Below are 17,086 nucleotides of genomic sequence, written 5' to 3' on the forward strand. Positions count from 1 at the left end.
GTTCTCTATCCACTGAATTGTCCTATAGTCCAGTCTGCAGTCTTCCAGTTTACCCATTAGAATGTCATAGGGAACCTTATCAAAAGCTTTGCTGAAATCCAGGTAAATCACATCGACAGAATTCCCACGAGCCGTTAAGCTCGTCACTCGATCAAAGAAGGAAACCAGGTTGGTCTGACAAGATCTGTTGGGGACAAAACCATGTAGACTTCCCCAAATCACTAAGTGGTCCTTCAGATGCTTACAGATCGACCTTTTAAAAATCTGCTCTAATATCTTCCTTGCAACAGAAGTCAGACTGATCAGCCTGTAGTTTCCCAGCTCATCCTTCTTCCCTTTCTTAAAGATTGGGATAACATTTGCTCTTCTCCAATCTTGTGGCACATCCCCAGTCCTCCAGGAGGCCTTGAAGATGATGGGCAGAGGCTCCTCAAGTTCTCTAGAAAGTTCTTTGAGCACTCTTGGGTGTACACTATCCAGCCCAGGTGACTGGTATTCATCTAGTGCAGCCAGGTACTTCTCCACAACCTCTCTCTCAATGTCAAATAGCCACTCAGGTTTCCTTTCATGTCTTTTACCATCTCTAGATGGGCTTGAGTTCTTCAGGGAGAAAACAGAGGCAAAAAAGTCATTAAACTTGTCTGCTTTTTCTCTGTCCTCCATCAGAGTTTCTCCTTCCACTCCCTACAGCGGTCCAATGGCCTCTTTTACCTTGTGTTTGTTTCTCACATACCTGTGGAAGTTTTTCTTATTGTAGCAAGCCCCCCTAGCCAGACCCAGCTCATACTGAGCTTTGGCTTCTCCGATGGCTGATCTGCAGTATCTAGTAACCCTAATATATTCCTCTTTAGAGGTCTGTCCTTCATTTCCTGAACATTTCGTTTTTCTCCCTTAGCTTATTCTGGAGCTTTCTGTTCATCCACATTGGTTTCTTGGAGCCCTTACCATGTTTCCGTCTTGCTGGGATAGTGAGAGCTTGAGCTTGCAAAAGCTCATGTTTGAGAAGAGCCCACCCTTCCCTTGCTACTTTCTCTTCTAGCACACTCCCCCACTGAATGACTGCCATCAAGCCTCTGAGTTTATTGAAGTAGGCCCTACGAATATCTAACCTTTGAGTCTGGCTACGAACTTCCTTGGTCCCCCACAGCAACTGGAATTCAAGGAGGATATGATCACTTCCCCTAAGGTCCCCACAACCTTCACCCCATCAACCAATTCTTCCCTGTTTAATATTAAGTCTAGTATTGCCGTACCCCTTGTAGCTTCCTCCACCATTTGAAAAGGAAGTTATTGGCCAGGCAGGTCAGGAAGTTGCATGATTCTTGTCGCTTTGCTGCTCTTGTCTCCCAGCACACATCAGGGAAGTTGAAGTCACCCATAATTATAAGGTTCTGATGTCTGGATACTCTACCGATCTGTTCAAGGAGGGCAGCATCCATTTGCTCTCCCTGGTCAGACAGTCTGTAGCAGACTCCAACAATAATACCCTTTGTCCTTCCTCCCCTTATTTCCACCCATATACTTTCCACTGGGCTGTCAACCACACTCTCTAGAACTTCCTGACAATCAAGCCCTCTTCTCACATACAATGCCACTTCACCTCTACTTCTGCCCTTCCAGTTTTTCTTGAACAACTCGTACCCATCCACTACCACATTCCAGTCATGGGAATCATCCCACCAAGTCTTAGTAATTCCTACTATATCATAGCTAGAGATGGGCATGATCCACATTACGATAGAAAAAAACCCATGATAATGGCAATCGCGCAATCGTGACCCGGTGGATCATCATCGTCCACGGCGAACGATCCAGTGGTCGGAGGGGACTGGACCGGGGCTGGACCGGGGCGATCATGATAGGATCGGGAAGCCAGACATTCAGGCTCCAGCAATCTATTCCCCTGGCAATGGAGCCAGGGGAATGCCTGAGCTCTGTTTGCCCTCCTTCTGTCACAGAGGTTTCATGCTGCACACGGAGGTTTCATACTGCAGCACGGAGGTTTCATGCTGCACACGGAGGTTTTATACTGCAGCTTGAGGTTAACTTTTTAGCAAAAGAAATTTAAGGCAAGAAATTTGATAATATTTCCCCTAGGAAGAAAAAGCAAACAGTTGTGAGTGAAAAGGTGGCTTCCTGAGAAAAATATAAGCAAAGTGATTGGGAGAGGAAGGGGTTAAGAGAGAGAGAAAACAAAAAACCCTGGCTTTGAGAGCGGCTATCAGCTGAAGCTTTTTTGCGCTCCTCTCCTCCTGAGTTCATTCAGTGCTTGAAAGAGTTAACACTGAAAAGAGATCTCTCTCTCGTCCTGGCTTCTCAGCCCAGCAAACTGCATCCCTTTTGCAAGCAGTTGAGAAAGAGAAGGGGGAGAAAGTGTGCAAAAGAAAATACAGCCGCCTTTAAACTCTCAGCTGGTGGAACTCTAATTAGACAGGTGGTACAAATGATTTGGCTTTTTCATGACTAGAAGGGTAATACTTGGTAAATAGAGGACTCAGAGGAGCTGAGCGGGAGTGTTTGCACGCGCCCAGCGGCCGCCACCACCCATCTTCCCACATAACTGGGAATACCAGCGCGCCCTGCTTTGGCCTCCACGATCCATGGACCGGGAACAGGAGATGCTAGATGCAAATCGTTAATTTGGGATCGTTGCCAGCACCGATCCACGATCAGCTTGATCGTTAATTTTTTTGGGATCGTGCCCACCTCTAATCGTAGCCCTCGGTTTGCAAGAGAAGCTCAAGCTCTTCCTTCTTATTACTCATACTTCGGACAGTGAGATGCTCTAAGTATGGGTAATCCCATCCTGGGAAGCAGAGAAGAAGCAGAAGGTTTGTATGCAGCAGAGGGGAAATAGAGCTTGGGTTGGTGTAGCAAGGGCAAGGCAAGTTCCTTGAAGTGGGGCAGGATTTCTGCTCAAATAATGTTGGAGTGGAAGGACCATCTCTTTCCCAGCTAGGCACAAGCAGCTAGTGGGAGCTGTTGAACCATCAAAGTGCCTATCCTCCTGAAGGTTTATATAGGAGACTGGAATCCCTGAACTTCCTGTTAAGCCTAGCCAAGCCCTGAACTCTTGCCAAGACTTACAAAAGCCCTTCCTTCTCCTGAGAAAGCCTTGGAATGAGGTAAGGCCACGGCTATCTGCCATGTGTTCCTTCGCCAGGTCCATATCTCTGTCCTGGTCCTCCTCCATCTCCATTCCCAGGACCCTTCTTTGTCCGAGGTGTCAGTCATCTGAGCGAGGGAGAGTCACGACTACAGCTTTTAAGCCTACACAGTTGTTACTGTCAATAAAGTTGTTAAATTGCTTTGTTTTATGGTTAATATAATACTACCCCCTCCAATTCCTAAGCTGACTAAAGAGTTATCATCCTTTCATTCTCTTTTTCCTCTCCACTGAGTCCCTACAAACAAAGAACCTCTGCAATGAGTCAGAAGCGTGTTACATCCCAAGAGACAGAGCAGGATGTAGAGATTTAGAAGTAATTAAATCAGACAGCACATAGAGGAAACATACTGGATTAAAAAAAAATCGGTTACATTCAGATGAATAGCAGAGGGGATACTTTCCCAGGGACTGGGGACATCTGAAAATTTGATATATCATTTTTTATTAGTGGACAGCAGTATTGAATGTTAAGACGTGCAAAGTAGCTGAGTATGTTGAGAAGAACATCAACATTGTTTTGCTTCAGAAGGTAGGAGGAGAAAACTTGTGGTCTCATCTGGGTAGAATCTATATTGTGCTATCATTCCTCTTCTTGATTGTCCAGCACATACAAGAAAAACCAAGAGGTGAATAATTATGACAGTGTAATGTTCCAACGGCCAAACACTGCTGTAATAAGTGCTATTCTTTCCTTATCAATTTCTTTAATAATGTTCTATCCTCAGTCACAACTAGAGATGGGCACGAACCGAAATACAAACCAAAATTAAGCATGAATCAGGCCGGTTCGTTTGGTTTGATTTCTGATTCATGACTGCAGACAGCCTGGTGCCAATCAATCAGTTTCCTAGGCAACAGGGGATGGACTTCCTGCAGACCTTTTGCTGACCCAGAAGTGCCCTTCTTCTCTCCCGGAAGTGGCTTTCTTCTGGCCCAGAAGTGCCCTTCTGCTGACCCGGAAGTGGTGATTTTCTTACCCAGATGTGACGTTTTCACGAACCAAACAAACTGGTTTGTGAACCAGGGGCAGGTTTGTGAAAGTTCGTGGTTCGTGAAATTTGACAAACCACGAACTGCATGGTTCGGTTTTTTCTGATTCGTGCCCATCTCTAGTCACAACAGCATGGAACTGGGGACCTCCCAGGTTGTTCTTGCCCTGAGTTTTAAAAAAAAAAATTGTTGAAAGCGTTTCTCTTTGACAGATGACAGAATGGGTGTCATAAGAGGTCCATTTGTTGCCTTTGTGTATGTTTTTGCATATATGTGTGTTCTCTAAGCTGCCACCAGGAAGGGAGAGAAGTGTGCATACCTGCCTGCAATCTTAAGTAAGAACTCAGGGGAAAACTCCCTTGTATTGGACAATATCCTACCACTCTGCTCAGCAAGGTTTGAAGCCCCCCCTCCAGTCCAAGGAACCTTCAACCTTCCTCCAACTTAAGTGGCTCTTCTGTTGTTTCCCCAACTCACCCAAAATGTTTACTTTCAACAGAAGCATTTTCCTAGATGCTCTCAATTGTACTATAGCAGGGGTAAGTGGTGTGGGTTGCCCTCTAGCTGTACATTTTACCTCACTGCCTGGCTCCCCAAAGATAAGCATGTTCACATTAATTTCTATTAATTCAATTGATGTATTTCCACACTGCTGCCTGAAAACTGTAGATTGATCTAGTAAGTTTTGAATGACAAATGCCATCGACTGATGATTACCAACAACCATGCTGGCCTAAAAGTAGTGCATACATTCAAGATGCATTTGATGTTAAATGATCCATGACCTGTGCATGGTGACCCTGGAATATTTAATCCAAGCAAGCCAGTGAATTGTGAGTATGCACAAATGGCACTTTCTGGGCTAGCTGCTCTGCTGAATGCTACCAATACAAAACTGTTTGAAAGACATGATCATTTTACTTTGTGAGCAAATCATCAATGTGATTTAATGGGGGATTTCTGGTTTGGGCTTCATGGAGGTCTGACGCAGCTCCATTTGCGGAGCTGACCGGACTGCCGTTTTAAGTGGCCGGCGGGGGAAAAATAGCCCGCGGCCGACTGCTATCAGGCGGAGAGCAGGCAAAGAACGCTCAAGACCCTAGGGTGTGCTAGATCTCGGACGAGGGGGGGCTCTACACAACGGGTCCCCTCCCGATCCTTGAGGTCCCACCCTGCGATGGGTCGGCTACAATCTCTGCGGCAGTTCTGGGGCCAATTCGGCTGGCATAAGACCTACATACCCAAGCTTCAATTGAGGGAAGAAACGGAGAGGAGAAGTTAAAATCGAAACAGCGATTACAACCCGAGAAAAGTGAATGAGAAGGTAAAGATCACTATCTTCTGTTACGGGACAGATTGATTAAAGCAGAGAGGAATAAAAGTAGATTTTCAAACTGCAACAGGCTAACGATAAAGAGGGGAAGACTCGGCAAGAGTTGTATTTGAAAAGAGACTCAGTTTAAAGAAGTTATTAAAGGAATTGAACTATTGTTTTGAATACTTGCGGTTATGGAGCTGTGAGAAAAAGACACCATCGCGAGACCTACTGTGGGAAGTCGGGAGACAGGAAGTGCGTAACAACAATAGAGTTGCTGGAGAGAAGCGGCCCTTGCTGGAGGGCAGGAAGAAGGGAATCGCCATCTTTGAAAGGGGAAGGGTCGCGGCCTCAGCGGAAAAGGAAGTAGGCCATCTTGGATTGCAAAATCATAGAGAAACCATAGAGAAAAGACGCCCGACATTTTGGACTCTTTAAAATTTAATTTTTGTAAGAAGACCGGGACATTTGAAATAAAAGGACATTAAATTTTACGCCACGGAGTTAAGGAAGAGAGCGGACTCGTGGGAGCGAGCCAAAGCAAGCCCCACGATGTCAAAAAAAGAGTGGCAATCGGCAATAGAAAACCTGGATAAAAAACTTTTAGATGTGATTAAAGAACTTAAGGACACGAAATTGGAGTTGATTAAAGAGGTTAAAGAGGTTACACAGACAGTAAAATCGGAGCTGTCAGAAGTGAAAAAAGGTATGGAAACAATACAAAGTGAACTACAAGGAACGCAGCAGAGAGTTAAAACAGTAGAAGATGCGATGGAGAACTTAGCAGACACGCAACAAACAGAGATGAGACTGATGAGGGGGAGAATGTCAGTTGCAGAAACTAAACACATGGAGAAGCAGTTACGTTTTCGTGGCTTGCCAGAAGTGGAAGGAAAATCAGCGCAAGAACAGATGACTGAGGTGTTAGCTGAATACCTGGGGAAGGAGGAGGAGGAAGTTGTGGCTATCCTAGATGTGGCATATCGTGTGAACTCGAGAATTGCAACCCAGAGGAAATTACCAAGAGACGTGATTGTGCAGTTTACGACACGAAATATGAAAGAGAAGATTGTGACAAAACAGTTTCAAGATCCATTGGAGATTGATGGCAAGACGATTATCATAATGAAGGAATTACCCAGGTCAGTGTTATCAGATCGGAAAAAATACAAAGTGCTAATTCAGATCTTGAAGGACATGAAAATCAGGTACAGATGGGAGTTACCAGAAGGTGTGTCCTTTGAGTTTGGAGGGGCCAAAAAGCGCATCAGATCTGAGCGAGAGATGGAGCGATTTATAAGGGACAATGAAAAAGACTTACCAACAAGACTATGAGTATGGAGTGTAAAGTTTTATCTTGGAATGTAAATGGACTAAACTCACCGAATAAGAGAAAAAATATTTTCCACTGGCTATTAAAACAAAAATGTGACATTGTTTGTTTGCAAGAGACCCATATCAGAAAGCAGGATGTAAAATATTTAAAATCAGGAAAATTGGGCAAAGAATTTGTAGCGGCCTCCAATAAAAAAAAAAGGGGAGTGGTGTTGTACATAAAAGAGGAGCTACAGCCAAAATTTGTAATGAAAGATGTGGAAGCCAGATTTATTGCAGTGGAATGTACTTGGGACTTAAAGAGAGTGTTGGTAGTCGGAGTTTATGCACCTAACGGTGCAAAGGAAAGCTTCTTTGAGGATTTGAGGAAGCAACTAGATGATCTTTCATACGACCAGATAATTCTTGCCGGAGACTTCAATGGAGTGACGAACTTGGAATTAGATAAAAAGACAACAACTGCACAAAAGAAAAGAGGACTATTACCAAAGCTTTTTTTTGACTTGATACAACAGGAGACTTTAGAAGATGTATGGAGAAGAGAATATCCTAAAAGTAGACAATTTACTTTTTATTCTGCAAGGCACTGTACACTATCAAGAATTGATATGATCTGGGCCTCAAAAGACTTAGCGTTATGGACTAAGGAGGTAGAAATAATGCCGATGGTAGGCTCAGATCATAATCCAATCATGTGGAAATTAGGGAAAAGGAGAAAAAGGAAAGCATGGAGAATAAATGAGGACTTGCTACAGGAAGGAGAGAGTATGGAGATGTTGAGAAGAGAGACAAAGTTCTTCATACAATACAACGTAAATAAAGAAGTACCAACTGACAAAGTTTGGGACGCTTATAAGGCAGTTATAAGGGGCATACTAATGGACTTAAATGGTAGAGCAAGAAAAAAGAAAGAGGAGAAAAGACAAGAGATTGAGGAGAAAATAAAAGCCAAAGAAATACAGTTAAAAAAGAGACCAGGGAAAAAGAAATTATATCAGGAAATTAAAATACTTCAAGAACAGTTAACAGCAATGAATAATAAGGAATTGGAGTGGAATCTTAAAAGATTGAATCAGAAAGCGTTTGAAGGTGCAAATAAACCTGGGAAGTATTTGGCATGGCAACTGAAGAAGAGAAGGGAAAAGAAAATAATAAATAGAATTTGCGAAGATAATAAAACGTATTTGGAACAGACTACCATTAGTAGAGCCTTTTACAAATTCTACGCTAAGTTGTATAATAAGAAAGAGGTAAATAAAGAGTCAATAGCGTTATATTTGGAGAAAATGAAACTTCCAGTAATTTCGGAAGCTTGGAGAAATAAACTGAACAGTGAAGTAACAGATGAGGAACTAAACAAGGCAATACAATCTGCAAATCTAGGAAAGGCGCCAGGGCCAGATGGACTTACAGCGAAATTTTATAAGGTAATGGCCAATGAACTGGCACCATTCCTAAAAGAGGTGATCAATGGAGTTTTAAAGGACCAGCGGATTCCAGATACCTGGAATGAAGCGAATATATCATTGATCCCCAAAGAAGGCCAAGACTTGACTAATGTGAAAAACTACAGACCTATATCGCTACTTAACAATGATTATAAAATCTTTGCGAAGATACTGGCGGAGAGATTGAAGGGGTGGCTTACGGAAGTCATTGAGGAGGAACAAGCAGGCTTTTTGCCAGACAGACAAATCAGAGACAATTTAAGGACAGTGATTAATGCTATTGAATATTATGACAAGCGTTGTGACAAAGAGGTTGGTTTCTTCTTTGTTGATGCTGAAAAGGCGTTTGATAATTTAAACTGGGACTTTATGTTTGCCACTATAGAAAAGCTACAATTGGGAGAAAGATTCATTAGAGCAATTAAGGAAATTTACAGAGACCAGACTGCAGCAATTGTGGTGAATGATGAAGCGACTAAGAAATTGATTATAAGTAAAGGAACAAGACAAGGTTGCCCGTTGTCTCCACTGCTGTTCATTTTGGTATTGGAGATCCTGATGATACAAATATGACAAGATGAAAAAATTCGAGGAATTAAAATAAAGGACTATTCATATAAGGTCAGAGCATTTGCGGATGACATAATGTTAATTGTAGAAGACCCATTGGAGAACATGCCAAAAGTGATAGATAAGATTAAGGAGTTCGGAGATTTGGCAGGTTTCTATATTAATAAAAAGAAGTCAAAGATACTATGCAAAAATATGACTAAGCAGAAACAACAATTGTTAATGGAAATAACGGATTGTGAAGTAACAAGTAAGGTGAAATATTTGGGAATCGAACTGACTGCTAAGAATATAGACTTATTTAAAAACAACTATGAAAAACTATGGACTCAGATAGAGAGAGATTTGATTAAATGGAACAGACTAAATTTGTCATGGTTGGGAAGGATTGCAGCAGTTAAGATGAATGTGCTACCAAGAGTAATGTTTTTGCTACAGACAATACCAATCATCAGTGACTCTAAGCAATTTGAGAAATGGCAGAGGAAAATATCAGACTTTGTATGGGCAGGCAAGAAGCCTCGAGTGAAAATGAAAGTTTTACAAGATGCAAAGGAAAGAGGCGGAATGCAACTGCCCAATCTAAGACTTTACCATGACGCAATTTGCTTGGTGTGGTTGAAGGAGTGGATGACGCTAAAGAATAAGAAATTACTAGCCCTAGAGGGATATAAAAAAATATTTGGATGGCACGCATACTTATGGCATGATAAAGTAAAGGCGAACTCGATGTTCCTGCATCACTATATACGGAGAAGTTTATATATAATCTGGAAGAAGTATAGAATCTATCTGGAAGAAGGAACCCCTTTGTGGGTAGTTCCATATTAGGTGATAGATCCGAGAGCTGTTGATAATGAGCAACAATGTCTAACTTATAAAGAAATAACTAGAACTGAAGAATCTAAACTCAGAATAAAGACTCAGGAGGAACTATCACCTTATTATGATTGGTTCCAGTATAGACAGATTAGAGATTTATATAACTCGGACTCTGTAAAGGGAGGTATACGAACAGAAAACTCGGAACTAGAGCAGACCCTTCTTAAAGAGGACAAGAAAAGAATATCTAAGGTATACCAAGCACTGCTGAAATGGTATACTGAGGATGAAATAGTTAAAGGACAAATGGTGAAATGGGCCATAAATTTCAACAAAGAAATAACAATGGAGGCATGGGAATACTTGTGGAAGACTACAATGAAGACAACGACATGCACTAGTATTAAAGAGAACATTTACAAAATGATTTACCGTTGGTACATGACACCAAAGAAGATTGCGCTAGGGAATTTGAACACTTCTAATAAATGCTGGAAATGCAGGAAGCATGAGGGCTCCCTCTACCACATGTGGTGGACGTGTGAGGTAGCTAGGCAGTACTGGGGGGAAATAATAAGAGAAATGAGTGAGATATTACAATTTCAAATTAATAAGAACCCAGAACTCCTGCTACTAAACTTGGGAATGGAGGGAATTCCAGCCCATCATAGGACGTTGATATTTTACATGACGGCAGCAGCTAGACTTTTGTATGCGCAAAAATGGAAAATACAAGAAGTGCCAACTATTGAAGATTGGATCCACAAATTGCTGTATATGGCAGAAATGGACAAAATGACAAGAAAATTGAGAAACCTGGACTCAGGACAGTTTAACACAGACTGGGAGAAGCTGAAACAATATTTGGAGAAGAAATGGGAGGTGGGAGGAGAACTGTGGCAGTTTGAGAACTACTGAAGTACAATAAAATGTAGAGGGGGGTGACTTTACCGGGGAGGAGAAGAGGTAAAAGAGAATTTCTAAGCAGTTATGATATTAGATTGATATATATAGAATAATAAATAGAATATTGATAGAAAATAATTAATCATAAGGGTTAACTATAAGGATTGATTAACTAATAATATTTTCTTTTTGATTCCGTACAGTGTACCAAACTGAATATGTTTATTTGAAGTTGTATATGAGTCAAATTGATTGATATCATATATAGACTTATGACTGAAGGGGAATAGAAATACTAATGTAAACAAATATAACTAAAATAGAAAGAAGAAGATAGAATGAATAACATATAGAGTATAAGTTAAACTGGTTGATTTATATGAATGTATGGTTTACATAGTTTATGATATATAGAAATATTTGAAAGTGAAATAATGAAAAATGGGATAAATTGTTTATCCATTATGGAAAATGGGACTCATAGTCAGGGTACAGAGTATTAAAAATAGTTAAAGAAGTATTGCTTAGAATAAAGGGAGAATATATATTTGTTAGATAGAGGAGATTAAAAGGAGTAAGGGAAAAGGGACAAAGGGTTGGAAAACTGTTGGAAGTCAACAAAAAGGGGGAGGAAAGGGAGGGGGTTAGAAATTGGGAAATGGGAATATTGACTGTAATGTGTAAACATTTGATCCTAACCCAATAAAATTTTTTTCAAAAAAAAAATATGATTTAATGGGGTAAAATTTTATTTTATTTATTTGTTAGATTTGTAATCTGCTCTTCCTGCCAGGCAGGCTCAGAGAGGCTAACATACATAAAATCAATACAATGTATAAATATCCACTGTTAAAGTAATCTTATATAAAATATAAAACAGCATCTAAGACTAATAGCAACACGGCGACCTTCTCCAGCGTCACTGTAGTGCAACCTACACCTTATCATCCTGAGTCCCGGGTGGCAGATGGCAACAAACCACTGACAGGAACTAAGAAGGGGGAGAGACTCCCTCTCCCCAGTGAGACGCTAAAGAGGAGGTCTGCTTGCCTCAGCCCCCCAAAGCCTGGTGGAACATCTCTGTCTTATAGGCCTGGAATGATAATAAATCCCGCTGGGCCTGAGTTGTTTCAGACAGAGAGTTCCACCAGGTTGGGGCCAGGGCTGAAAAGACCCGGGGTCTGGTCGAGGCAAGTCAAATCAGCGGCCAGGGACCACCAGTAAGTTTTTTCCTGCTGAGTGCAATGGTCTCTGGGGAACATAGAGTGAGAGGTGGTCCTGCAGGTATGATGGTCCCAGTCCGCTAAGGGCTTTAAAGGTTAATACCAAAACCTTGAACCTGACCTGGAACTCCACAGGAAGCCAGTGATGCCGGGGCAGCACAGGTGCCACATGTGACCAGAGTGGCGTCCTGGTCAAGAGGTGCACCGTTGCATTCTGGACCAGTTGTAACTTCCAGAGCAGGCCCAAGGGCATCCCAGTGTACAGCGAGTTACAGTAGTCCAATCTGGGGGTGACCATTTCATGGATTACTGTCACTAGGTTGCAGGGAGTGAGGTAGAGGGCAAGCTGCCAGACCTGGCAAAGATAGTAAAATGCCAGTCTGGTAACTGCCATGATCTGGGCCTCCATCGATAAGGAATTTTTATTCCAAACGTGATATTATTTGTGAAGGCCAAATTATCAATAATAAATAAGAAAGACAGAGCATTGGTCCTCCATATGTGTGGTGCACCATTTTACAACTGGCTGAGGTGGGACACAGTCTATGAGAAGCATTCTCAAGAACACTTAAATAATGATTTCTATAAACATCCTGTAATAGTAAGTTACTCTTCCTTTCCACGATTTCATCATATTGAGGATCTAAAAAAAATATATGCTGAGCAAAGTCTTGAACTCTATTCATCTCCACAATCAAGATTTTTTTAAAAAAAACTTCACATAACTCAGGTTTTTACCTTATGGTGGAAAATAACTTTTTGATCAGTGGTGGCTGTAGAGAAATGTGTAACTGACCAATGCCATTATTTTTATTCCAACAAAATATTTACAATCCCCTTTGGAAAGCATACTCTTGTTAAATTAGATCAGGAGAAAATTGGTGTTAGTCCTTGAAACTTTTCCTCAAGCTGAGCTCCCTCAAGTGAAACAGCAATTAGCTCCAGCTGGGCAGAGAATGAGCTGGAGGTCATCAGCTCTCTGAAACATGGCCAGAGCCTTTACTAGATTCTGAGGGATGGCTCATAAGTCCCCTGTTCCCTGTGAGTATAGTCCAATTGTTTATTCATGTTCCAGAAAACACTGAGATAGAAACATAGAATGAGTCATGCTCACATTTTCTGTTTTTGTACTTCTGGAAGATTTGAAATGGGCAGACGCTTCAATATCTGCCCTATTGGCAGGTGTATGTGGCTGGCGTTGTAACCAGCAGGCCCACCCACACGCCCTAGAGTAGTGCAGGTTTAGCCGGCCACTGATTATTGGAGACAGGCAGGAATTTTTTCTCCCCTCCCAATTAGGTTTACTGGAAGGGGTGTTTTTTGTTTACCTGGCACTGCTCACAAGGATTGTTGTAATTGGCTTATGATGGTGCCTTAAATAGGTTGTCGCTGGCAAAATAGAATATGGGTTAAGTGAGCAGGCAGGTGAGCACCCCTGGCACTTCCCCAGAAGGGGGAATTGGGGTCTGTCAGGAATGCTGGCATGTTTGACGGCTGCCAGCTGAGAGGGCAGACTGCTGTGCGGAACCCCCTGTACAAGTGAGGCCCTCATGTTTGATGGCTGGAGTGCTATAGGCTTGGTGAGGGTTTCATTTGCCTGGTTGGCTGGACCCCAGCCATGCACATGGATGGCTCGTGCCCAGGGCAGTGGGGCTCACTCTGACAGGTCATGGTGGAGGTCCAGGGGTGACCCCAGGGCCTGACCTGTACTGCTAGTTAGGCCTTTGTCGTGTTTGCAGTAATGTTGAATGTTAATGTCGTTGTCAAAAAAATGGCCCTTTAGTTCCCAAATAACTTGTCTGCCTTTTTATTCTGTCTGGAGGAGGGCAATGCTGGGAGTATTATGTATTTATTTAATTTATACCCTGCTTTATACCCTCAATGAGGATGCAAAGCAGCTTACATTAACCAGTTTGGTGTAGTGGTTATGAGTGCGGGACTCTAATCTGGAGAGCTGGGTTTGATTCCCCACTCCTCCACTTGAAGCCAGCTGGGTGACCTTGGGCTAGTCACAGTTCTCTGGAGCTCTCTCAGCCCCACCCACCTCACAGGGTGTTTTGTTGTGGGGATAATAATGGCATACTTTGTAAACCGCTCTGAGTGGGCATTAAGTTGTCCTGAAGGGCAGTATATAAACCTAATGTTGTTGTTGTTGTTGTTGTTATCCCTCTTTCCTCTAGTCTATCCTCACAGCAACCCTGTGAGGTAGGTTAGGCTGAGAGTGTATGACCCACCCAAGGCCACCCTTTAGCTGCTGTGGATTAAAGAGTAACTTTCATGGCAGAGTGGGGATCCAAACTTGGGTCTCCCAGATCTTAGTCTGACACTACATCGCCCTGGGTATCAAGTATAAGAGTTTGCAAGAATAATAGTGATCCACTAGAGAGATTCTTGTTTTGACAGAGCTGGGTGGGTCAGATGAGTGGAGTTTGGAGCGCTACCATTTCCATGCCATGGTTTATTAGCAGAGGGATTTGTTGTGGATGTACATGGAAGATGATTGTATGTCTAGTAGGCAACAGTGAATCTTTTCTGATGCTATGTTTATTTACTCTTTTTCACTCTGTGGCATGCTGTGGCCTGCCAAGGTCAATTCCCAGCTAGCGGCTCCTAATATTAGACTGCATTGCTGAGCTCAGATAAGGAGAAGCATAAAAAGGCAGATTACCTAGGCAAGATATCTCTCTCAATCAGGTTTCACCCTCAAAGCATAGCCGTTAATTTGTATAAAATCCTTGCAACCCACCTTAGCTCTTCAGACTCTACTGGTGGGTCCGGATCAGTTCAGAGACGCCTCAGCACATGTCCCCAGAATAGGATTGCTAAGAGAAAGTCTCCTAATTCCACTTTACTCAGTTTCCCCCTGGAGACCGACAATCTTTTTCCCCCCCTCATTTTAGGAATTTGGAGTCGATGGCCATTTCCACACACGTTGAATAATGCACTTTCAATGCACTTTGGCAATCCTTTGGAAGTGGATTTTTCGTTCCACACATGGAAAAGCCGTTCCAAATGTATTGGAAGTGGATTATCCAATGTGGATTATCCAACGTGTGTGGAAGCAGCCGCTTTCTAATCAATTCCTGCTTGATCAAAGAGAAATTGGACGAGAGGAGGAGCAGGAAGGGAGGCTTCGCAAAATTTCAAAATTTCACTGTTCCTATGCTTTTCTGTTTTCCTGCTAGAGTACTTCCCTGGGATATATAACATAAAACAACTGCAAGGGCTGAAGTTACAAAAAGGCAACTTGATTTCTCTTTAAATGGAAATGAAAGGAAAATCCCGCTTTTGGTGTAGTGGTTAAGAGCGCGGGACTCTAATCTGGAGAGCCGGGTTTGAATCCCCACTCCTCCACTTGAAGCCAGCTGGGTGACCTTGGGCTACACAGCTCTCTCAGAGCTCTCTCAGCCCCGCCCATCTCACAGGGTGATTGTTGTGGGGATAATAATGACATACTTTGTAAATTGCTCTGAGTGGGCATTAAGTTGTCCTGAAGGGTGTTATATAAATCGAATGTTGTTGTTATTATTATTATTATTAAAAGTGAAAAAGAAGAAGAAGAGGATTCAATGGTTATATCTAAAAAGTGAATTTCAGAAAAATGGAATTCCTCACACGTAACAACCCTATTTGCCTCTGTTAGGAGTCTCAAGAGAGCTGAATGGATACTGTGAGTCTTTTGTAACCATCGCCTTACCTGTAACACTTAGGTAATCTTTAATAAACACTACCTTGAACACACACACACACACACACACACACACACACACACAGAATATTTGTTTCTGCCTGGGCAGCCTCTTCAAACCTGAGAGCTGAGTCTGGTGAATCCAGTCTCTGAAAATAAAACGGGATTGAAAGTGAAACATTTAGTATTATAATGCCCCTGTACAAAAATCTACCTCCCATCTTTCTCAAAATATACATCTGGAAAAGAGGCATGCAGGAGCAACCAGAATGTTCATTACTTTCCCTGTGAGGGAAAATGAAAGGGTTTAGGATTTTTTTCATTTAAGGAAAAAAGATGACTAAGGAGGAAGATGATAAAAAGAGCGCCGAGAGAACGTTTTCTCCACTCCCCAGAACAGGAGAACTGAGGCCGGTGTGTGTGTGTGTGTGAACAATGAAACTGATTGACAGTAGCCTCAGAGACAAAACAACATCTTCTACAATGCAGAATTAATTTATAGCATTTGCTGACACAAGGTGTGGTGATAGCCATGATCTTCAATGCCTTTAAAATGGAACTAAGGCAGTGGCAAACCACGGCCATTTTCACACTACTAACCTGCTTTCGTAATGTTGCGAAACGTCATGCAAAAAACGCGGAAGATAGCATCTTCTCGCGAGAGTTTTGTGCGACATTGTGAGAGTTTTGCGTGACATCACGCAAAACTCTCTTGAGAAGACTATCTTCTGTGTTATTTGTGCTACATTTCGCAACGTTACGGAAGCAGGTTAGTGGTGTGAAAACGGCCCACCTCTTTTAGTCTCTTGCCATGAAAACCCACTCCCCTCCAAGGATCGCTGTAAATCAGCTAGGACTTGCGGGTGCTCTCCACCACAAACAATGGATATTAGATGTAGAGTCTAGTACCAAGACAACTAACGGGAGCCTCCACTTTCAGAAGCACTGTACCCCAAACACCAGTTATTTGCATAGGAACAGCTGGACAGGTGTTGCCTTCATGTTTTTTTGGTGGGTTTCCAGGAAGCCTTGCGTTGGCTACTCTGCAAAACAGATGCTGAACTAGATAAATGCTCTTATATAAATAAAAATCAATGTTGAACTGTGGAAATAAGTAAGAGTGATAGGCATAAGGCCAGGTCTGCTGTATTTCTATCAACATTTATTTGGACATTGTTGAAGGAAAGATGCTCCCCAGAACAGCCTGTGCGTCCTTCAGCTCCTTTGATGTATTACCGGAACGATAATCTGCAGTAGTTTGATATTAAAAATTGTGCTCTAGGATAAAAAAAAAAAACTTGTGCAGTGATGTGCAGAATCAACATCACAATATGAACATTAAACTTTAAGCTTTTGGAGAAAGTGGGTTTTGCTAAATCTTAGCAAGCTACAGGGGAAGATTATAGACACATCACATATCCAAATGCATATAATTGTCAGGTGCATGCACCCAAACATTGACTAATCCAAACCTGATCCAGAAATGTCCCTTATGTTAATATATAAGTGCTAAACTGAAAAATTAATGATAGTTGGAAATCTTTGGATCTGTCAATTATTCTAGGGCCTGGCTGTCTAGTTTAGAGTTCAAGAAGGTTGAAGACCAAGGCAGGGGTGGTG

This window comes from Eublepharis macularius, chromosome 9 (assembly GCF_028583425.1).
Source record: "Eublepharis macularius isolate TG4126 chromosome 9, MPM_Emac_v1.0, whole genome shotgun sequence".
NCBI classification, from domain to species: Eukaryota; Metazoa; Chordata; class Lepidosauria; order Squamata; family Eublepharidae; genus Eublepharis; species Eublepharis macularius.